We start from the raw sequence: 24,484 nt of genomic DNA on the forward strand, positions 1-24,484 counted from the left end.
GTAGTACAATACCCCAACACCATCCTGAGCAACTCCTCCTGCTTACTTGGGCAGAGAATTTGCAGCATGTGGTTGTATGACCAGAATCATAGAATGGTCTGGGTTGGAAGAGAGCTTAAAGATCATTTCATTCCAACCCCCCACCACAGACACCCTCCACTAGACCAGACTGCTCAAAGTGGGGGGGAACCACACCACATTGGGGAAGACAGGCTCACCCCAGGGCAGCAACAAGCATCAGAACAGCAGATCAAAAGGAAAGGGTCAGTACCAGGTCCGCATCACAGGCAGAGGTGTCAGACCTCACCAAACTCACCAATGCCTCTAGAGTCACTCCAGTGTACCTCCAGCTTCTCCACCCCACACAGTGCCACCTTGCTCGAAGCTCTGCTTTCTAAAAATAACCTTTAACTTTGCACTTTTTCCTCTTCACCCTCTGTACTAGTTACGGCAAACACAGCTCAAGATGAACGAGCAGAACGGAGTTCAAACAGTACAGGCATTCACTGGAAGAGCATGGTGAGGAGGTGAAGGACAGCCTTAAGGTCTGCAACTCTTACTCAAATGTGGTGGCAACATGAAAGATTTATCTGCATTTCTAGAAGTAAATGGATAGCCCCTTATTATGATGGAGTTGCTACGTACTCCTCAAACCCAGGTACATAGGATTTCACTTTACTACGAAATACCACATTCATCATTCTGCTGTTTTTCTTTTCACTAGTTACAGAATTAGTCATTGGTACTATAGCATATTAAAAAGAAGCAATAAAATGAAATATAGACAAAACTGAAATACACATATGCTGTTGTGGTACTTATTCTTGAAGTAGTTAATAATGCCATTTCTCAGATTACATGAAGATGGGAAACATACCATTCCCCACCAAATCTAAGGCCTTTGCTGTATCAGTTTAGGCATAGGGGGCCTACAAGAAATCTGGAGAGGGACTTTTTGACAGGACAAGGGGCAATGGCTTTACTGAAAAAGGGTAGATTTAGATTAGATATTAGGCAGAAGCTCTTCCCTGTGAAGGTGCTGAGGCGTTGGCACAGGGTGCCCAGAGAAGCCGTGGCTGCCCCATCCCTGGCAGTATTCAAGGCCAGGTTGGACAGGGCTTGGAGCAACCTGGTCTACTGGAAGGTGTTCTGCATGTGTCAGGGTGGGCAGAACAAGCTGATCTTTCAGGTCCCTTACAGCTCAAGCCAATCTATGACTCTATGATTGCTAGGACTAAAATTTGCAGAGATAAGCCATAACAAGGCAAATTTGTGTCACAGAGAAGTTAATTTGCAGCTACATGTTATGTCATGGAACAATTTTACCTTGAAGACTAAAATTACAAATATATCAGTACTTTGAGGCTGCAAGTCAGCAAGTCTTTATGAAAGAAAAGCAAAGACAAGTCAAGTCTTCAAACCTGAACAAGCTGCTTTCTAAAGAATAAACTGTACCTCTACTACACACAGGAAAAAAGAAAGAAAAACACGCAGACAAAAAGATATTGATGACTTGGAAATGTTTATTTGAGAACTTGATGCTTGATCTAGCATAGGACTCTTTTTACTGTTTTTAAAGCCAAGGCAATGCAAAGGTCAGTCTGTAAAAAGATGACTCCACTGCAGAGAGAAGGAGCTAAAAGTAACCAAACACTGATTTTATGTCTCTCTCTCCATATATATTTATATGCACACTGCATTTCTCTAGGTTCTCTCATCTACATAAGATGATAAAATACAAAACCAAACAATTAAAATATAGCATATAAATTCCCATAACTGCAAGATGTAAGATGTATAAACATGTACTCTTGCAAAATCTATTGCTGTTCCTCTTCACCACAAGCTTTGACAGAAAGTTGACATGGATTTGAAACATGCATCGATGAAATGCTTTGGTAGTAAAAGGAAAGGTCAAACTCAAGGAACTATGGGAACATATACCTAATACACTATTTTCACCTCTTGGTTAAAATAACATGAGAGGTTCACAAGCAAGTGGTATCAATGTAAATGAGTTTTGCATTGTGGTTTGTGTAACCCTTTAGTGTGTATTGAGTGTGGAAAACCAATTATTTTTGGCAGATATTCCCTAAAGCACAGTTTAAGATAGTTCCGAGATTAAAGCAACTGAAGTCTTTTCATATGCTGTTGACAGGTTGCTGGGTTTTTTTTAAATGTATAGGAAAAACCTCGAGCTGCAGGGATGCCTTGCTGGCTGGAAATGCAAGCATTCTCCTAAACCGGATTGTGTGACAGCTGCCTGCACCTATTTCTAACACTCACCTCCAAGACAAAAGAAATATAAAAAATCTCCAGATTACTTACTGCCCTTAAAAAAAAAAAAAAACAAACCATAATTTGGGGCTGCGGTAGACTATTGGCTTGGAGTCCTGGCCCGAATCCAGCTTCAGTAATTACTTTGAGATGTATCCTGTTGCCCTTAAGCTGCATTCAGCAATACTAGCTTGTTTTCATTTTCCTCCCTGTGGTTACAGAGAAAATGGTGTAAATTTTGTGCGTATGTGTGCACTCTCAAAAAAGAACTTCATTGAAGTTCTACAAGTATATGGAGAGAACCTCCTCCAGAAAGCTTTCCATCAAACCCATAAATTACACACAATAAAATCTTGACTAACCCCACTTCATACCAATGATTCAAAGTATAATCAGTCTTCCTTAATATGACAGAGGAGCACAGGCTGGGAGACAGCTCTAGCTGCTGTTAGTGACCTCTGAACGCTCCCACACGGACAGGGATTATGTTTATCATCCAGACAAATGAAAATATAAATCATTTTTCTCACCTGCGGTGATATAAGCTACATGCTTCAAATGCAGAACGTGCAGTTTTAGCATACCTGTGCACATTTTAAATGCAGTGTAATTATGGGAGATCTGCATTATGAAAGATGCAAAAGAAAGACCGATAGCTTATTGGTTTTGTTTAGAAGTTATTATTATTCTTAAAACAGCTTGGTTTTGGTAAAGCAAAGAGATATGTGGGAGTAAGAATAACAAGATTATGAGAAATTCATTAACTGAAAGGAGTGTGAAAGCAAGCACGAAGATACATGGTGGTCAAGAAGCTTGGTAGAAAGGACCAGAGAACCTAGGCAGAAAGTCTGGCACAGAGACAGGAAAGGAGCATGTGGCGAGCACATCAAGACCAGTCCACAAGACAGCCAAAAGGTACAACATTTGAAAGAAAATTTGACTGAACATGATGCCCCACGTTGCCCCCACCCTTATGCTGAGCAGGGAGGACCCCAGGGAAGGGTTTCCTCATGGACCACTGGACAAGCTTCCCTCAGGAGGTGGCTTTCTCCAACAAATTGAGAACTCAAGTGACTGATCCAGTCTTACTTATTTGCACCCCGACAAAGGATATTCAGCACTTGCAACTTTTCCTGGTTGCACCCTGGGTGTAGAATCACTTCTTCCTACCACGCAAGTCAGTGCAGGCAAAGCAAATCAAAATGCACCTGACCCAAACCTCACTGAAGCTGAGGAAAAGACTGCTGCTGATCAATGTAGCATTATGATCACAGCAAACAAAATCTGGAAAGCAGAAGGCAAACATGATACTGACTTAAACCTTGCCCCAGGCTCCTATCTGGGCAATGGGACCTGCACCCCTTCCCAGCTGCCTGCCCCACAGCACTGACTGTGCTGCCTCTGCAAGTCCCTTCAGGCACCCCTGAAGCTGAAAGTGCTTTAAACCCTTTACCTTGCACAAAACAAAAAAACACCACATAAAAGCATATAAAAGCCCTTTTAAATTCATCTTGCTTTGAAAGTGAACTGCAGGGCATTTTATAATTAACTACTAAACCAGGGAGCCAATGCTGCTGTATATCTAGGCAAACAGATTCTTTATGAAAAGGCCAACTATTTGGAAAAGGTATCAACTACAATAATCACCATTACCCATTGGTGTAGGCTGAATATCCTGACGCCTTGGGATCTGTAGCAGCCTGAAGACCTGTACTAGCTACAGACCAAGCAACCTCTGTGCCCAGTAACTTTAATGCTAAGTAACAGCATTCTGCATTATTTCAGCCACAGTGAAGCATAACCTGGGAGAACCCACAGGACAAGGGATTAATGGGAGGATACTGGAAAGGCAGAGAAGCATCCGGTTCATAAAGGTTTCTATCAGTACTCTATTTATTATTGACAGCTACTGCAATATGGCAAATGCTTCCTGCACACATGGTCCTTGCTTAAAAGCTCAAAGTCTATCTTCTCAAAGCACAAAATTGAACATTGGAACAAACAATGAGGGGAAGAGGACACAATTGTCCTTTCAGATTACAAATGGTTTTGACGTCATCTACTGCATTCTAACAGCATCAAAACCACAGCAAATCACTTCTACTACAAAAATTAAGAAAAATATGCTTTTGGGTGTATATTTCTTAGAAGTATTATTTGCCTTTTATTCCTCTGTCAGCATGCGTACCACTTCATCAGCCTCCCTCTGATTTCCTTTCCCTCTGGAAGAGAACACTTCCTGCCTTGCCCTAGAAAATATGAAACCTTTGGAACAGAAAAGCTCCTTTTTCCACTTCATCAGATGCTGCTGCTGTTCAAACTCATCTCAAGAAATACTGCCTTGTGTTCGTGGTCTGCACGGTCTCTCATTTTCCCATGCCAAGAAGTCAGCTATAAATGCCAGAGAGAGAATTTCTTCCTGCTTCTGTCCAGTTCACGTGAAAGTCAGCTGGAAACTACCACTATGGTTGTTGTGGAAAATCACGTAGAAAGCAGTAAAAAAAAAAAAGGGTGATGCCAACTTCAGTAAAAAGAATCTCTGTTCCCCTGTGCAGCCTTTCAAGATTAAAAAAAGGCAGCTGTAGCAAAGTTATTTTAAACTGCACACATAAATCAGATTCAGAATTCAATATAACCCACAGCCCACCTGTGTCTAACAGAGGATCTGGCTACTCAGATACATTACTGCTTTTTGCTAGGGATGCTGCCCGTAACAGCACGGCAGGTGCTCACCCCCTGGTTTGCTCTATCACATCACAGCATCAAGTTCTAGCTCCCACTGTAGGTACCAGGCACCAACAGCTCCCCTGAATAACCACCGGGGTATCTTGTTTGCAGGAACTGGAACTCAGACACCAGCACTGAAGCCCAGCAGCACACAACTCCTAAGCTTTGAATGTTGATTCACAAGCACCAAAATCAAAACACAGGAAGAGCAGGGGGGAAGTTCAAAGCCACACCTGGCTGCCACTTCAACAGCCAAGCCTGGAGAAAGCACTTCAGAGCATGTGCACGTGGAGTCCAGATGGAAGCAGCAGCGAGTTTCATCTTGTAAAACCTCCTCTGTGGAATGCTGATCCCCAAAATGATATTTAGGATTATTTAGGCTTGCTTTGTGATCTTTACCGTACTCAAAACTTGTATGAAGGCATAAAGAGACATGTTTAGTCATTTATTGAGTACAGGCAGGTGTCTACAGTTCACTAGTTATTCTCTTCAAAGACATGTCTTCTTAATACACAACTTTCTTTTCAGTAAACTTTACACCATATGATCTGCATTCAGGGGACAAGAGCCAACAAGTGGGCTGAATTACGGTTCTCCTTCCTGAAAAATAACAGCTTTTTACTTTGGATACTTGGACAATGTAGAAACAGTCTACCTGTTATGCCTCTTTCCTCAAAACACGTAACAAAGACCAACCAAGGGAATGTCCCAAAGCTGTTGGTATCAACAAGCCTCTTTAGAGGCTAAATAGTGTTCACTTCTGATAACGACAAACGCTGCTGCTTTAAATATTCTAGTGGGTATGATAACAACTATATTCTACAGGACCATTGCAAAATTTTAAATGAGGTTTCAAACTTGTTCACTAAATTCAATGCTTGGGGTTTTTAAGCATTCTTGGTTTTGTGGCTGGTTGTCTTTTGGCTTTAAGGCCAAAGAGCAAAGAAAAATCCCACTTGTAAAATTTTAACTTGTATTGGGACATAAAAGAGGCCACAGAACTCTGGATTTCTCTAGACATAAAAGGAGAATTGTTCGAGCCCATATCTCAGGTTTACGGAGACTAACTGTTTTTTTTCACCAGCTATCAACCACTCTACTATTCTGTGATCTGCAGCCACTACAATGTCAAAGAACAGAAGACCCCACTTTCCCTGTACTGATAAACAATTTGATTAACTTGATCTATTGATCATATGCTTTATAGTCTTCAGAATTTGTGCATATTCGTTTTTCTTGTAGAGTCATCTTGTTGGTCTATGAGAATCTTAACATGAGCCGGCTTCAGTGTGTGCTCGCAGCCCAGAAAGCCAACCGTATCCTGGGCTGCATCAAAAGGAGCGTGACCAGCAGGTTGAAGGAGGTGATCCTGCCCCTCTACTCTGCTCTTGTGAGACCTCACCTGGAGTATTGTGTGCAGTTCTGGTGTCCTCAACATAAAAAGGACATGGAACTGCTGGAACAAGTCCAGAGGAGGGCCACGAGGATGATCAGGGGACTGGAGCACCTCCCGTATGAAGACAGGCTGAGGAAGTTGGGGCTGTTCAGCCTGGAGAAGAGAAGGCTGCGTGGGGACCTCATAGCAGCCTTCCAGTACCTGAAGGGGGCCTACAGGGATGCTGGGGACAAACTATTCATTAGGCACTGTAGTGACAGGACAAGGGGTAACAGGTTCAAACTTAAACAGGGGAAGTTTAGATTGGATATAAGGAAGAAGTTCTTTCCTCTTAGGGTGGTGAGGCACTGGAATGGGCTGCCCAGGGAGGCTGTGAATGCTCCATCCCTGGCAGTGTTGAAGGCCAGGTTGGACGAAGCCCTGGGTGACATGATTTAGTGTGAGGTGTCCCTGCCCATTGCAGGGGGGGTGGAACTAGATGATCTTAAGGTCCTTTCCAACCCTACCTATTCTATGATTCTATGACATTAAACTATAAGAGAAATCTTTTGCTAACTGTATTTGGTGAGATAAACCCTTACTAGAATTAGCTGCATTATTGCAGCTAAAGACAAGGGAGGCCCTTCCTTCCCCAAATTTACAGTTTTATAATCAAGTATGTCAATTAAGATTTAACCAAGATTTAGCAGGCTGTAGCTGAGCTTAATTACTGCAAAGTCACTGAGGTACAGATATGTGCTGTATTTTTCTAGAAGCCGAATTAATTTTATCTAGCTATGTTGTACAGCAATCATCTTCTTTACGCGACTTTGCTGCTTATTTGCAAGATTCTAGACTTTCTATTAGCAGGCCAAAGGATGGTACTGTCCCACTCTGAAAGATTTTATATTCTTCATTGTTAAATAAAAAATAAAATAAAAATATCTTTTATTTGCCCATAGGAAATCTGAACATCTGAATGCATTTTCCTTTTCCAACTCTGATGCTGACATTTACGGTACCACAGTTCCAAGTCAGATTTCCCAAACTCAGGTCTTGTTCCTGAAGACAGAAGCGTATTTACAGAGCCCTGAAACTCTTGGTAGGAGACACATTTCTGAGGGCTGCAGATGACACTCTCAAAACATTATTTTACAGGTTTGATCCTTAAGCAATCCATGTTCTGCCAGAACTAAGGGGGTTTGAGAATGGGAAACATTTCCCAGGAAAAAGATTCTATCTCAGTAGCTAGATGCCAGGCATCTATCAAAAAACATGTTGATATCAATTGATGGTACTTTGATGTTTTTTAATTGATAGATAACAGTGCAATGGCAGTGGAAAATTAATATCATATTGACAATAAAGGCAATTTGGGATAAGGTATCAATGGGTTATGATGGACTACCCATGTTCACTATTACTTCTTCCTCAATATTAACAATTAGTTTAACAGTAAAAAGCAAAAGCAGGAAAAAGATGACACTTTCCTCACGCTCTGTTAGGTGGCTCTATGGCAGAGTTACTTCAGTAATGTAGAAGATATATCTGTGTCTTATTAGAGGAATACATGAAGTCTGGTGAGCTGCCAGCACAAGCTGTATTATAGGACATCTGTATGCAATTTGTATGTTTTTTTTAAAGTGTAACACTTGGCCAAATTAGAGCAAATTTTCATAAAACAAGTAGATGGTGCTCCTCAGCCTCACACCCACTCAGTGCTCAGGTATCTCTGAAAGATCTAAAGGGCTCCGCTGATATGAAGCTTTCATTAAGCTACAAGAATTATTAAATTATGTAGGTCTAGTACTCACTGCTGCTTCTCCACAACACAGATACTCACCTAAAATCACCCAAAGTTGATAGAAATTAAAGGACAAAGAACACATTACATATTAGCAACAAGGATAGGTTTGACAGCTTTCCACAACTATTCATTCATCAGCATGAATGCTGCAGAACTGCCCTGGTGCTACCCAGATGAGGATGTTTCCAAAGCTGTCTCCAAGTACAAGGCAAAACATGGGATTATTTTTGCAACTGTTCGGAGTAGTAAGACTGTATTAGCTGTACAACAGCCCAGCATTATCACAAAACATGGCAGCATGAAATATAGCAGAAGTACAGGAGCTAGGAGAAGGAAACCGATGGGTATTTAAAACACCATTTAGTTGATTTACCTACAGCACAAAGCACTGCCATTTTAAATCTCTCATGGAGATGTCTCTTCCCCAAATAAATGTCTGTACCAAGGAGATTATTTACTAAAAGACTTCTAAGTGCTGCTATTAAAAGCAACACATTAAAATCAATTAAAAGGTTTTATAAAAACAGCATTCTAGTCTCATATGCTCTTGCCAGCATCATTCCACCCTTCTCTATTCCTACTAAAGCAAATAACATGTTCTTCCCCAGTTCAAATAGTACAGAAGGAATCATATTCTACAACAAACCCTTTTTTTAGACAGCGCTTAAATGTTCCGGATAGGCGTGTGTGCTTTCATCTAACTTAAGTGCTCTGTTGCATAACATAGGTTTTCCTTGTTTATATGCTGGGGAGGAGGTAAACCAAGTCTCAATCAGGTAGCGTCTGATTCCTTCAAAAAGGCAAACAGGGCAATCTATTAGTACTAATTTAGGAGTGGAATTCCTCCCAACCAATTTAAGCCATCAAAAACTACCTGTCAGGTCACTTCTCACTCTTCAGTGAAGAGGGAAAAGCTTGTTCAGAGGGCAAGTAACCATTTTAAGACAGGACAAGATAATACTCTGGGAGGGCCTATCTTCACCCACTGAGCACAGAGAAACAACGTATTATCAAACGCCCTGTCTAGAGATGGCCAACATCCAGCAATACAAACCCCAGCCTACATTATGATTAAAAAACCACTCTTTATACACGGGTTCACTATCAGATTTAACACTATGTCCATGAAACCTGGCAACATTTGGCGATCGCTGAAGTCTAGAAACAAAAACTGCAGAAGCAGCATAAGCCACCTGGGAGCCTAACCCTCATTTTGCAAAAGGCGTAGTGCTGCTTAAGCTGTCACACAGAGTACAGAAAGGTGCAAAAGTGGGATCTGTGACTTCCCCACTGGACAGAATTAGTTCAAGTTTTAGAAACGTACATATAGTAATAAAACATGTACCCAAACCCAGAGCTTAAAAGAATACATTACTGGGGGATGGCGGGGAAGGAATCACGATGGCAATTTATCAGGGAAATTATACACTTTTTAGCACTTTCCATCTCACAGATATAACTCAGGTGCCCAGCTGTGACAAGGCTGCTTAAGTGGAAAATACAACATTTGCACAATAAGAAAGGACAGCCAACTGATGGCTGCATCACATTTGGTATCTTGAGGTAGCCCAGAAGTGAGCATAAATTTCCCCTCTTTTTCCTTCTCTGCCTTTTTTAGTTTGGCTAACCTTGGGGAACTGAAGTTTTCTTCCTCTGTTCCAGCATGAAGATGCCTACTTTAAGCAGCAGCTCTATATCTGCATCAGCAAAAAAACAGCTACGGGGAAAACTTCTCAGGCCTCTATCCACCAGCATCAGGAGGCTAAAGGTCAAACAAAGCATCATGCATTCAGGCACTATAGCAAAGAAAAAAGGAAAAAGAAATGGAAGAAAAAAAAAGGTGCAAGCTCTGCATTATTTTTCTGCTTAGCCCATGGAAAGGAAGCAGCCTGAGAATTCCCAAAGGAGCAAAATTTAAAATTCACTTTAAATCACAAACTAATTTAACAGTTCCACTTGTAAATCTCAGAAAATCATTATGTGCTCGGAGTTTGTGTGGTTAATTTGAAAGACATGCCATTCCCCATTCACAACCAAGCGGTTGGATTATCTGCTTTAGAAGAAAAATTCCACTCATTCACAGCCTCAAAGTGCGACTGGGGCTTCTAAAAGAAATAATGAATAGGGAGAATGTACCCGAACTGCTGCCACTCCACTAACTCAGTGAAATTTCACCCATTTATTCCAGATGCAGTATGTGCTCTCAGGACAGTAGGCAGAGACATACGCACTTCACGCTCAGATTATTTATTGCTTGACTACCAGGACATAGCCATTGCTTCGCATTGTGTTTGGGGGAAAAAAAAAAAAATCAAAATAAAAAAATAACACAACACCCTTGTTTTGTTTGTTTCACCTTTCAAAGCAGCCTACAAAATGCTATTTCATCTCATGCAGCAGGTCTCCGCTACATTTCTGCTTTCAAACACTCACAGTTCTATGGAAAAGTCTTCAGGGCCCTTAAGTTCATGGAACATTCTGCACCAATACATTACTTTAACACACAAGATGTAAAACCTCAAAGCAGGTCCCAAGAGGCAACTGCCCAGAGGCTGGGATTACGGGACAGAGGGCTCGGGCAGCAGAATTTGGCATCTGCCAGCCTGTTGCAGAGGCCTCGATGCACTCACACAAAGGCATCATCATTCTTTCAGGCTCGGGTTTTATCAATGAACTGAACAAATTCCAGGCGCTGTTCTGCCGTTGCCTAGTGAAGGGACACTCGTTGAGGATTTAATCACAGTTTAGGTGCCACAAAGGAGAGGACCACAAGACTGCAGCACACAAAGCCACTCAGCAGCACATCAAAGAAGCAGGAGCTATAGCTGTGCCCGGTCTCATGTACGCTCTTCCCAGCCAGCAGCAGCCGCCAAGAAGGATAGTGCTGCCCTGCTCCCCATCATGGGAAACCCCTGCAGGGGGTAACCAGCCTGGCCTGAGATGCTGCTCTGATCCCCTTCACGGCTTGGATTGAGCAGACAACCAGAGACCATTGCTCAGGGTCTCCTACCTGACCATGCGCAGGGAGGAAGCTTGTGACAAATTGCAGCCCTGCACCAAGGGAGACAATTAAAAAATGGCACATCATAGCGATATAACAAGACTTTGGTCTGAAAGCAAATCCTTCATCCCTTTCCCATAATAGTTCTGAAATTGCAGCTTTGACAAAGAGCTAAAAAAAAAAAAATAATAATAAAATAGAAATCAGGGCTACAAAGGACATTTCCTCCCATCAGCAAGGAACTGTTTCCTCCACATGGATTTGAAAGAGCTTTCTGTGATTTACCTTGGAGGATCTCTTTTTTTCCCATGAAACATTAGTTCACATTCAAACAGATATCTCATCGAGTCCTGTTTTCTAAGGCCCAGCTTTTGTATCTATCCCATTAGTCCCAATTATATCTTTGAGCGGCCCCAAACTCCTTCTGCTACTGCAGAGCAAGTTAAGGCTTTAAGATTTTTATTTAAAAATGAAAACAAGTAGCACACACAGGCTAGCTAGTGCACATTCTTTCACATTCTTCAGTCTCCCTACCCCAAAAATTAATATAACCTTTTTTTCTAAGAGCATGTTGCAAGACAACACAGAGCTAGGACTTAACATAAAAAGATGGTATCACAAAAACGTCTAGCAAAGACAGAAAAGAGAGAATTTGATTAAGACCTAGGGAGCTTTTGGGGGCTAAGTCAATCTTTGAGGTACTGGAGGGTACAGATCCCCCTCAGTGCATTTGGGGGCTAATGTTTTTCCTAAATCAGCCAGCAAAATTCAAGTTGACACACGAAGCAGTAATATTTTATTTAGGAAGTTAGCACATCTTGTGTTAACTTATTGCTACAGTCTAGAATGAACAGGAACATTTTGCATAGAAGCTGGTGTTCATGCTTATGTCATGACGCCCTACACAGGCACCGAAAACACTTGAGGATTATAATCTCCGTGATTTCTTCAGTTTCTTCAGACACCACAAGATGCGATTGTTGATTTTTTCCTACTTCTGCGGGGCAAAACTCTACAAGCTTTACAAGAAAACACCTGTTTTACTGACACACACCCTACACCGAACTTTATTTTCCATGCAGAAACCAGTCTTTTTTTAAGACAAAAATTTCAGGCTCATTAACTGCAGTTAACATTAGCTTGTCAACAGTTCTCTGTTGCCCAAGTACCTGTGGATTTGCGTACCCCGGAATCTGAATCTCAAACTTTTTTGCTTATCTGGCTTTATGAATGCACCTATTAGGCTATCGTACCACAGCCAGACCATCGTATTTGTAGATGGCTATCTTGACTCTGACAAGGGGGATGGTGGGGGGTGTGGAAATCATGTTCCATTGCTTAAGCAGTAGATACCGGTGCCTCAGAGACACTGAGCCAAGATATGGAACAGAAGTTTCCTTGTGTTAAGGAGGACATAGAGGTGATGCAAAGGACATGAGCTGCAAAGTAGGCAAAGAAACATAGTTGCAGACACATTTGGATCTGGGGATGAACAAAAGCCCAGCTCAGGTTTGGTATTAGTGTTTTCCAGGTCAACTTTAAGATGCAAAAGCTCTAGAAGTACTATATTCATCAGATATTCTACTAACTCTCAGTTTTCTTCTGTTAAGAAGGCATAGACTATTTAACATTATGTTGGAGGCTATTCTTATTGTTGTGACAAGCAATTTCAATGGTAAGAAAACTGAAGAAAGTTAATAAAGCTGTCAGCAGAATGGCTTATCCCAGTTCTGGGCATTTGTGTGGTCAGTCAAAGCAGAGAAGTATTTCAGATGCAATCCTAGAATACCTACCCACCTGAGCTCAACATTAATTTTAAGAGTCGTAACAGTCAAGGGATAACTATATAATCAGGCCATGCAAGTAAACGAGGAGGCAGCTTATTCACAGAGATGATTCTGTTGGCAAGAAGGAAAGCATTACCAAAATGAAACTAATCGAGAACTCAGTGCCAATATTACATATAATTCAACAGAATCCCAATTACATTGCTCTTTTATGTTTTCTTGAGCTGTAGCAAGATATTGAAAAGACTCTTCCATATCTGTGACATGGCCTTTATAGCCTCTCCTTCACCATGGCTGCTCCTCTCCCCTGTATTTACAATACACATTAGAAGCATTTATAAAACTCTTCCCCCTCCCCTTTTTTTTCTTCATTAAACAGTCCAAGTCTCCTGATGTAGGGTAGGGCTGGTGTTGCATCCTAGAAGGAAAACAAGAAGCAAACCAGGGAATTGCCTATCTCAAGCTGCAGGGACATCATGTCAGAATGTGGGTTAAAACTAAAGAAGCTTTGTTCCATGCCCATACCGCTACATTATAATTATCCCACTACAGCATTAGTCTTGACAGCTAAAAATCATTTCACAAGGGTGTAAGTGAAATCAGTTAGAACTGCTCTTCCACTAGAGAGGACATTGTGCCTCATGTAATTCTCATGGCTGGAAGATCCACAGGCTCGAGAGTATGACACCAGAAGAGCCCTGCACACTGCAACAGTAAAGCTGCTGCCACCGATAAATCATTTCCAGTCCAATGGTTATTGTCCTTCTGAAAAATCTCAACCACAGAAACCAAATCTTAACCTAAGTTTGCATTTATTTTTAACCAGGTATCTTGCTTCTGTGAGACATGCTGAACAGACTAAAGCCATGGGAAAAAAGACCCAGATGACTTCTGCTCTAAAAGCCCCTTCAAGCCCACACATGTTTAAGCAGGACCAACTGCCTCCACAAGAGGCCAGAGTCGGGGTAGAGGATACAGGATAGCAAACTCCTCCCAGCAGGCACCAAAAAGCAGCTGCACTATTTCAGTCTCAAAACCCTCTAACTGCTTTCCCCAACAGACCTGAGCATCTGACCCTTACCTAAGAATATCTTCTTCTGTGGGAAGGGCAAGAAAAAGAGGCAGCCAAGCTGGGGAGAAGAAGAAAGAAAGGGAAGCTGCAGGTGAGGGGGTGAAGGGAACAGCAGCCACACAGAACAGAGGAAAAGGTACAACCAACTACTGCTTCACAAAAACACTGCACTGAGATGACAAATGTAAAGTAAAAGTGTTCCTCAGCACTGGCCCCGGGGCAGGCAGAGCAGGCATCATGTGTAGAGCTCAGCGCAAAAGCCATGCCATGTGAAAGGCGCAGGCAGGGTCACAGCCAGCAGCAGCTCCTGCCATACACCATGGTGGCTCCTGCAGTCATATGGCAGCCCAGAGATGGTAAGGACCCAGGGCTTTTACCACGGAAGACTCGGGTATGGACCACTCGACACACAAGACCGAAATCTCTCTTCCCACCACACAGGCTGCACTGTTCTCCACCATCCCTGGCACATCTCAGCTTCAGCTGGTGGGAGACTGCAGGAACAAGCAGCTGCCAGCTCACTCATACCATACCACGGTTACTGCTCTATCTTATAATACCAGTTAGTTTCCCCTTATCATACATCTTCCTAAAATCAGGAGCCGTCAGCTCTACCACGTTCAACATGCAAGCCCCTCACAAAGTAGCTTTCTAGTATAAGAGATGTGAGCAAGGTCTTCCTCCCCATTGGCTTTGGAGAAGCCCATGCACTAAACACCAGACCCTGCTGGCTGCCCTGCTGCAAAAGCTGCTGTGAGCTGCCAGGCTGGAAAGGACAGGATGGCATCTACAACTCTCAAACAAGAGCAAGTTTCTTCTTTGCCTCTGCCATCAAGGCAAGAAGCTGTTACATGTCATTCTGCTGGGCTTCAAGATACTGTAATTAAGGAGAGTAGCTCCAGCTTTCTGCTATCACATCAGGGTATCTCCTCCCAGCATCCACCAGCCTCTCTGCACAGTCCCACTGGGATCTGGGGGAGTTTCACCTAAAAAGCCCCTAGAACCTGGCCCACCATTTGCACAGAGGGGAGTCCTGGCACTGCCGCAGATGGAGAAGGATGAAAGGAAGTTTTCAGGACTTCTGCAAGAATTCAGGACAGCTGCTGAATACAATACAATTATACAGGTTCTGCACCACACCAGAACCCGTATAATCACACTGATGTATTTAAGACAGGCACTGCTCATGTACACAGGGCTCCCTGGAATACTTTTAGTAAAGCAAGAATACCATCACAATACTATATTGCATTACTATATTGCATGGGGGGGGGGGGGGGGGGGAACACAACACCACCTTGTACTGGGGGGACGGGACGACAAAACAAAAAAACCAACAAAAAACAACCCAAAACAAATAAAAAATACCGGCTTTAGCTACATTTGCTGGGAAGAACAAGGCATGAGGCAACAGCCTGCTAGTTCTGGCAGCAGCATGGATGTGGGCATACCCAAATTCAAATACTTGTTCTGCTGGGTAATCAGAATCATCCTAGATAAAGAGCCGCTGTAAGTATGGCAGGAACTGAAACCTACTCTATCTCCCATCCCCTTTAAGCCCCCTTGATCTGGATGCCAAAAGCGGGCTTTCAAAAGCTGGACAATGTTACCTGTTGCAAATTGTACCTGCTACAAGGACTACTAGCAACGAGAACAGGCAGCATCCCAAAAACACCATCTGCCTTGGGGTCTTTGATGAGTCTCTGCTGACCAGGAACAATGCAGACCTGGGAAAGGAATTTTCACAGGCCCCATGAAAAGGAAGGAAGGGAGGGAGGGAAAAGAATGCTTTCTTTAACTGGTTATTATTCTTCCACACAGGAAAGCTGATCCTGGGGGATACAAACTTAATAAACAAGAGCTTAGCCTGCAGTCCTTGAGCAGCAATCATGTACACCTTCAGTTTAAAACTCTTTGATAGGGGAGAGGTAATGGCTGCAAAGCTGCAAGATGAGGAGAAGTAACCCAAATGGACACAACCCACTAGTTGCTCCAGCTTGACCAATCCTGAAAGATTATAGTGAAGTGCCATACATAAAATGAAGCAGGACTGTTTCTTCAACCACAGTTTAATTATCAACAGTAACACAAGATGCTTGTTAAAATACAGCAAGCCAATATTATGGTTCTGTAGTTCTACAAAAGGATATTCCCATGTCTGTGACCAAGAGGACTAAGCTAATCACCCCAGACCAGGATATATAGCATGCACTGAGTGTGCACAGCTATTAATGTTGCAGATAAGCGAGGTTACTTAATCTATTTTATCACATTTGATTCTGATCTGTTATACCAAGGAACGCCAGCATCTTACCCACTATCTCCAGCAAAACTAATTGCAAGTTTCCACACACATGTTGTGTATACAAATTTGTATGTATCATTAAAAACAAACAAAAAAGACTATGTTGAATTGTAGCTGTCCTTAAGGCTAAGAGAGAATATTGTGTGTTTGATAACTCGTCCTTTTAAACCTGTTTCCCTTCATGGCATTTGGTTTTGTTGTGGATTTGTTGGGGTTTCTTTCTGAGAAGCAATACTAAAGGTAACAGAGACTCCAGTGCCTCTAAGGAAGAAGAAGAAAAAAGTCTTCTCAAACTTCTGGGCAGCTTTTCTAACAATGTACTGAGGAAATTAAGACTGCCTTTCCGGTGAACAGGGCTTTAACCTACAGAAAGACTTCTAAGAAGTATTTGTCTTCACCACTATTCAGGTTCCTGAAATAATGATATAGTAAACATTGCCTATTTCTCACCCATTACTTACGCAAACAGACAAATACAAAGTACAGTCTTGCTGCAGCTGGCTTTCATTTCCATCACTGTAACAGTAATTCCCAGCTGTTCTTTTTAAAGCACAAAGAAAGGCCAGAGACATACACATTAACTGTCTGGTATAAATCTTCTCATAATAAGAATAAATAACTAGAATAAGATAGAAAAGAGTAAGATAGGGGGAAAAAAAATGCATGCATACCTCTCAAAGACAATGTCTCTTACATTTCCCAGGTACACACAATCGTGTGAAGACTACATGCACTGAGCTGGAAGCCAGCACACACACACACCCCATCTATGTTGCAGTTGTTCTTCACAGAAATTCCCTGTGTCTCAGCAAGCCCATGAAGGTGAAAGCCAGTCCAACAGCATGCACCAAAGTTCTTCTGGCTTTTATTTTTTTTTTTTACTAGTTGGGGTTAAAAAAACTCCAAACATCTCTCCATCCCACCTTTTGGGGTAAATTAAATAGAAAGGTGCCTAAGGAGCAGCTTAAACCAGGTTCTGGCAATTTACAGGGATTTGTAGTCGACAGCAGCCCTTAAAAAAGCAGTGATTAATTGCTATGACAACCAGGGCATCACACTACCCGCACTTCGGCTGGGATACAGGGACTGCAGTGTGCCCTCTTACCCACACAAACATCTCAAAAAGGTCATGGGCTCCTCGAGGGGCTGCATTGTCTGGGCGCAATTCATCCTTCATAATAGACCCACTCCACTGGGAATGGGGGACTCTGCCCATACTCCCCCTTCCTTTACAGGAAATCTTCCAACTGCAGTGCTGCTGTGGCTTTGGAGGCAGGCTGCATGTATAGGGAGAACGAGGAAAGAAGAAAGGTTGGCCATGTAAAGAAAACACAATTGTGGGTATCATGTGTTTGAGGATCCAAGTAGGAATTCATGTTAAGAACTCATGTGTCACTTTTTCCTGCAACGCTACTATATCTTTTTCACTCATATAGTAGGTCTTTCAGACAAAAGAGATGATCCATCACTTGCAGTACGTCACCATCACTGCACTTATAAGAACAGCCAATGTGTTTATACTATATGCACACATGCAAGCTAGCTCATTGCAAGCCACGTAACAATCTCTGCTTGCCTGAAGTCGAGCCATATCCATTACAATCACACAAAAGGCAAAGAAATAGGTTCTTCCTCCCTCCCTCCTTGACAATTTATGTCTATGCCACAGAAGCATACTCAAACAGAGATGAAATGAGACGGAGATATTCGTTGTGTTGCATCTCCCCAGTTCAAACAATAGGGATTCAAACACTGGCAGGATTTACCTGCCAGGAAGAAGCTTCTGCTTATTCCCTGGTTTTCTGCTCACTCATTTTGGTATCAAACCAGGAACTGCTCTATACTGTCCTGTAGCACTTTTGGTTTGGGTTTTTTTTTTTTTCTTTTAAAATCAACATAGCCTGTACTTCCAGTAATAGAGACCTTCCCTGCCTGAACACAACTGCTTGACTAGCCCACGGATACCAACCTGGACTATGTTTATTTACAAGTGTTAAAGCTTTAACTGAGAGCAGGATATGCGGCAACAGTTTAAGCTTCCCTAAAACAAGACCAGCCCCAGCAAACAGTCCGAGTTGGGTGTTGGACAGTAATCCAGAGGATAGTGGGGAACCATAAACCAGAAAAATTTTTAGAGTGCAAGGCAAAAAGAAAGTATCGTAGTTGTTCCATGGCCAAACTTGCCTTTAGTATTGTCACAAAAAAACTCCTGGTATTAACACTTAGATCTGTAAACAGTGATGTATTCGGCTTGTATGGACAGACATACAACCCTTTGACCCAAGTCACAAAACCAAAACCTCCTAAAATTTCACCTGGGGATCAGGAAGTGGTCACCTACCACCACTCATGAAAATAACTTGCCAAGAAAATCAAGTACAACCTCACAGTTGTTAAAAGCTAGATAAACTGCAATGTTCTACTTTATTTATTTTAAATTTTTGTTGTTGTTAAGAGCAAGTCACAACCTAAAGAAGCTTTAGGCCCTGATCTGGAATTTCTATTATCACCTCCATCTTCTTTCAACAGGAACATGATGAAGAACTTACAATGCGAAATGTCCTCTGTCTGGATTTCTTTATCCTTTATTTCTCTCCAGGCACAGTATACCACCATACTGTTTCATGCTTTTTGTCTTCTACAATACTCATTTTCCACCTTCCTGTCTGTGCTTTTGGTGCTCTAAATACAACAGTTTTACCTGTAGCAGGAGAGGAGAGGGTGTTGTGAAGTGATACACTAGAGCTGGGCAGCACAAGGAAAGCCTTTTAGCAGGGCCTGCTGCAATAGGATGAGGGGTAATGGTTTTAAACTAAAAGAGGGAAGATTCAGGCTGGATCTGAAGAAGAGATTTTTTACAATGAGCATGGTAAAATACTTGAACAAATTGCCCAAAGAGGTGGTAGATGCATCATCCCTGGAGACATTCAAGACCAGGCTTGGATGTGGTTTTGGGCAACCTGATCTAGTTCAAGATATCCCTGCAGGGGCAGTGGACTAGATGACCTTTGAAGATCCTTTCTAACCCAAACTATCCTATGACTCTATGTTGTATTCTCTTGGGGGAGAATACAACAGCATGCTAGGATGATACAGGATTGATTTGGGAAGCAGGACTAATAAACAAACACTCACAGAAAACTATCTTTATATGTCAGTACAATCTCTCTACCCAAAAGGAGCCCTAGTGTGACCACCCCCAAGGTGCCCAAATTGGTGGAGGTTTTTAAGAAATTCTTTCAGTAACTGAAGCCATTGGATTACTGATCAGAGCACCCCCTCTAAGGCATGGCTTTTGGGAAAGCAAGCACCTGACTGCTGGCTCTAGGTAAAGACAGAGGGGAAAAAGAAAGGCCAGGGAGGGGCAATACACCCCCGAAGTTACACTGACCAAATAAAAAAATCACATCAGCTATTCACAGTGCACATCATAGGAGAAAGCTGAAATACAGAGCATGCTGTCACAGAAAGCAAGATGAACCAGTTCAGTGACCACTGATCAGTTGCTGTTTTTCTAACCATCAGCAGCAGAAAAGTTACTGCACAGCACACCACACCAGACAAAAGTGAGTCATAAAACCCACAAGGGCACTGCCACACACTGGGTACAGTGATTTTAGGACTGCTGAACATACACCTCTCTTTCAGTTACTGTGAACAAACAGTACCAGGGATAAGGCTTCTAGTCCATCTTCTAACAACACAGAAAAATATAGCATACATATATTAAGGTTTTGCAGAAATGCCCATCCCCTAAAAACAAATAAACAGAAGGTGCAACAAGGAAGACATGTCCATTTAGGGCTGCATCACACCTCCACCATCACCTCCAACTGTACAGCACAGCAAGTACTTACAGAATTCAGACCTACAGCATGCATTTTTTTTTCCACCAGCTCCATCCAGATCTATACTATCAAACACCAAACCACCTTCTCTTTTCCCTTTATACAACCACGTCACTTACCCCTATTTGAGTGGGGAACTGGCTACAGCTGACTGTTTACCAACTGTTGATACCCACCAGTTTCAGCTGGGGTCATCACAACTTTTCTCAGGAACATCAGCACTAAAGTTTATAACAAGGGAGAAGGTAGGACAGTAGGAAACTAAAGACCCTGGCAACAAGCAGTTAGCTCAGGCATGGTATTACAGTACAAATGAGACAAAAAACATAGAAAGAGATACTTTTCCTTCCTTCTTTTCAGTTTCTTTTATTTCCAATCCCTATTTTCTCCATCTCCTCTGTCCCTGTTGCTTCCTGTTCCCTGCCCACAGGCTCCTTCCTTTCCCTAGTTTAGGCACTAGTCTAATCAACAGCTAGCTAAAGACCCAGCAACAACAACAACCTTTTTCAGCCAGGTTAATTCTCTGCTGTTTTAGTGAGCCAACTGTGAGATGTGACAGGAAACAGACCTGGCTTAGCAAAAGCAGAAGGAGCAATTTGGCCAGGAGCAGCAAAGAGACAGAAGTGAGACCTTTCAGCAGTCTGTGAAACTGTGACTTAAGAGCAAACATATTGCTCAGGTTTATCTTACCCAGTTCTGTGAAATGGCTGAGAGGGCCAATCTTTGCACCTGGTAACTCACTACCCTCTCGTAATAACTTCTAGTTACTAAATCAGCAGTGGCTGATTAGGAAATGGTTTTCTATGCACACTTGTTCTTTTCTTAACAGTCCCCTATTAAACCAAATCAGTATGCATGTGTGTATGTGCATTGTCCACATAATGCCATACATTCATGTCACAAGTATCCCAAATAATAGCATCAAGATGTAAATCTCAGAAATTATTACAGGCTCATCTCTGGCACATCTTTAGCTCCTTCCCCCTTGTCGGCAGTTTCACACGCAACATGGTGAGCTCCAGCCAGCATCACATCTTTGCCACCTCTTATGCTGCCATACACACATCTCCAATGAAACCGGTATAACATGTCTCAGGAGGCAGGAAAGGAGGTCAGCTCACTAACCCACCTCCTAGCCCCTGTGATGGCAGCATCCTCTGTGTTTGGGTAACATGGTTTGTGGCATCATCTCCAGTGTCAGCAAAGATTCAGCAGCCCCAGCCCTGCTTTCTCCCCATGCTTGTTCTCACCCCTGTACCACCCTATTCTCCATGCTAGTCCATGTTTTTGTCACCACATGATAAACTCCACTGGAGAGAAGGTACATCTGGAAATACAAACCAACAGCAACAGAAACTTTTTCCCATTTTGATTCCCTTCTGCATCAAGCCACCAATATGGTTCTCCATGCCACCATGCAAACAGCTCCACCAGCACAACAAAGCGGAAGGAGGCTGGAAACAGGAGCAAGAATAAGAATGAGCAACTGTGAGTGGAGCAAAGTGCTCTTCTATCACCTGTCAGAGCCCCCTACTGCAGTCCCAGCCTCATCCGACACCAGTTTCAGTGCCAGACCACTGCAGGTATGCTCAGGAAACTTGTCCTTGTATTCTGACAGGAGGTACCTCAGGGAAGCTAGATGCCTTTGAAAAGATGCCATCCCCTTGTCTCCCAAAGCCTGCACGTACTGCACGCATCTCTCATTTTGTTTCTCGGCAAACAGTTGCCCATAAAGTTTCAGAGAAGCACTACAGTAACCGCAGAGCAGATGCTTCTGAGCACTATACTGTATTTTATAGCACTGTATAGCATTTTATAAGCATTAACTAATCAACAACTCTTCCAGGTAGTTAAGTTTAACTATCCCCATTTTACAGGTACTGAACCAGACCCTGGGAGGTAGAGAGATTTGCCCAAGGCTGAAAAAGCAATTGGTGTCCAATCCTGGACCGTAAATATTACCGTATGTAACTTCTTCCCAAGTCCTTCAAAACACAGTACTTCCCTTTATCTGCATCTGCAACACAAGCTTCTTCCAAAAACAAAACAGGCAAAAGGCCCACACCTCCCTTCCCTTCACTGCCACGGGCTGGTTGAGCTGCTTTTTGTCCACCGGGTCTCCTGTAACTTTTAGTCAAGCACAGTCACAACACCACAACCCACAACGCTCCAGCTTTGGTCCCAAATCCCATGACTGAATCAGACAGTCAGTATTCACAGGGCATCTCCCCATCTTTCTAATTCCAATGCCTACTTCTGCATTATGATGGTTTGGGGGGTGAGGTTTTTCCCCTCAGTTTCCCTCTCTCACCTGACTGGTCCTTTTGTGCATGCTGTTTTTGTTTATCGGGCTTGAGCTTTTAATGCCCAGCAATTGCAGTGGCGCACAAGCAGCAGCTACAGTAGCAAGAGGTAAGTACAGACCAAAAAGTGGTAAGATGAGCAATATACTGGGTGTATAGAGCAACTTTTACTGGAAAACAACAAAGAAAGGCTGGCCGGAGAAGAGTTAGTTTTAAGGAGAATCACCTTGCAGACCTCTGGATGAAACATTATCTCTGTGCACTTGCAGCTGCTGCAGATTTCTCAACAAAATATTTAGTGAGCTGCTCTGGATGAGGTTGGCCTGAGGTCTCTGCAGTTCTCTTCCTGACAGTTACAGAACATTTCTGGTCCATCCGAAGGAAAGAAGGAAGGTATCTCCAAGCACTACTGGTGCCATGATGTGAACAGAAACGCCCATGCTTGGACCTCATGAAGACTGATCTCTCCCTACCATCAGTGCTGTCTACCTGTCTTGAAATGGCAGCATGGGCAAAAGTGACCAAACCACTTTCTTCCTCCATAGTTGCTGTAGCCTCCACCTTCCTCACTTCCCATCAAACTTTCAGCAGCTTTTGCCTGATGCTTATGCTCTGGAAGCAAACAAATAGGCCCTACATCAGCTATCCATTCTGGCTGGTCTTTGCTACCACTTCTCAAACACCACTCTTTCTGAAGGATAATGCACACATGGCCACTGTTCAAAGAAAAACATGCAAATACACTACATTTGGTAGGCAACTTAGTTGTAAATAACTTTTTTACCTTTGTTTCCTCTCTTGCTTTGGGCCTCCCATGCAGAACAGCAGCCAAAACACATCTCAAAGATTAGGTCTGGTCTCAGAGCCCGAATCTCGTAAACACCTAAGTTGCTGACTAGCCCCAGTGACTAGAGTATTGTCATGATTCGTTTGAGGCTTGATGCACAGCATTTAGCTCAAACAGAGCCCACATACATCAGAAAGAATCATTAGAGAACAAAGAAGAAAGACACAATTGTTGGAGTGTATGCTTCAAAATAAATTGCATCTAAATACTCTAAGGTGTAACAGTATTCTGGATGCTAGTAAGAGGATTCATAAATGAGAAAAGGAATTGGTATTGATTTGCAGGCTCATGTCTCAATACATCTATACCTTCTGAAAGTGTAGGAATAAATCTAATAAATTAATCTAGCTGAGTAATGATAAGTTCCATTAACATGGTAATACCTACCAAATCAATACGTATGAACAATTTCAGATATCAAATTTAGCAGAAATTCTTCTATGAGTTAGAATGTCCTGGAATTTATTTATTTATAACAGGATGTTAAATTTAGGTAACTTGTAGTTCATCCGAAAAGATCTCGCATGCTTACACACACAGACACAGAGTCCTTCTTTCAAGTGAATTATTAGGGAATTACTTGGCGTCTGAAACTCAAGTATCTCTTTAGAGCAGGAGAAACTCTGAATCCCAGAGATTTTACTTGGTTAACGTAGATGCAATGTAACCCTTCCACAGACAGGCAGGACAACCACCATACCACCTTGCCCCTGCGCTTCTAGATTAAGTCCTCTAATGTCCTGGATTCTATAGAACCCCTTCAAAGATGTCATATCCACCACCACCACAAACTGGACCAAAAAACCAGTATACTGTCAAAAACCTGCTGGTGAGTGCTAAACCAAAGCAAAGCACTGTTGGTAGAAGAACGTGAAGAGAAGGCAACAGAGCAATGTCTCCAGGGCTAAGCATAGGTGTTGCCTGCTCTGGACAAGCCGGACCACACTTCTGCAAATGGTGATCTCTAAATTCCAGAAAAATAGTAATTTCTTCTACAAAGCACCCCCCTCAGCACACCAGGCACCAACAGAGGAGTCAGGTATCCAGATCTGGCTGGAAGTTACCTGTGCACATCAGGTAGGTCATGCAGGAAAGGAGGCACTTGAGTCTGATAATTACATATATTGGGTGCTGG

General features: G+C 42.6%; 1 protein-coding gene across 1 annotated transcript in view; it reads right to left on the reverse strand.

Annotated features, from left to right (window-relative positions):
• SLC35F1 (solute carrier family 35 member F1) overlaps positions 1 to 24,484 on the reverse strand; it is a 246,953-nt gene that overhangs the window by 212,635 nt on the left and 9,834 nt on the right. The window lies entirely within an intron of this gene.

Source organism: Lathamus discolor, chromosome 5 (assembly GCF_037157495.1).
Source record: "Lathamus discolor isolate bLatDis1 chromosome 5, bLatDis1.hap1, whole genome shotgun sequence".
Classification (NCBI taxonomy): domain Eukaryota; kingdom Metazoa; phylum Chordata; class Aves; order Psittaciformes; family Psittacidae; genus Lathamus; species Lathamus discolor.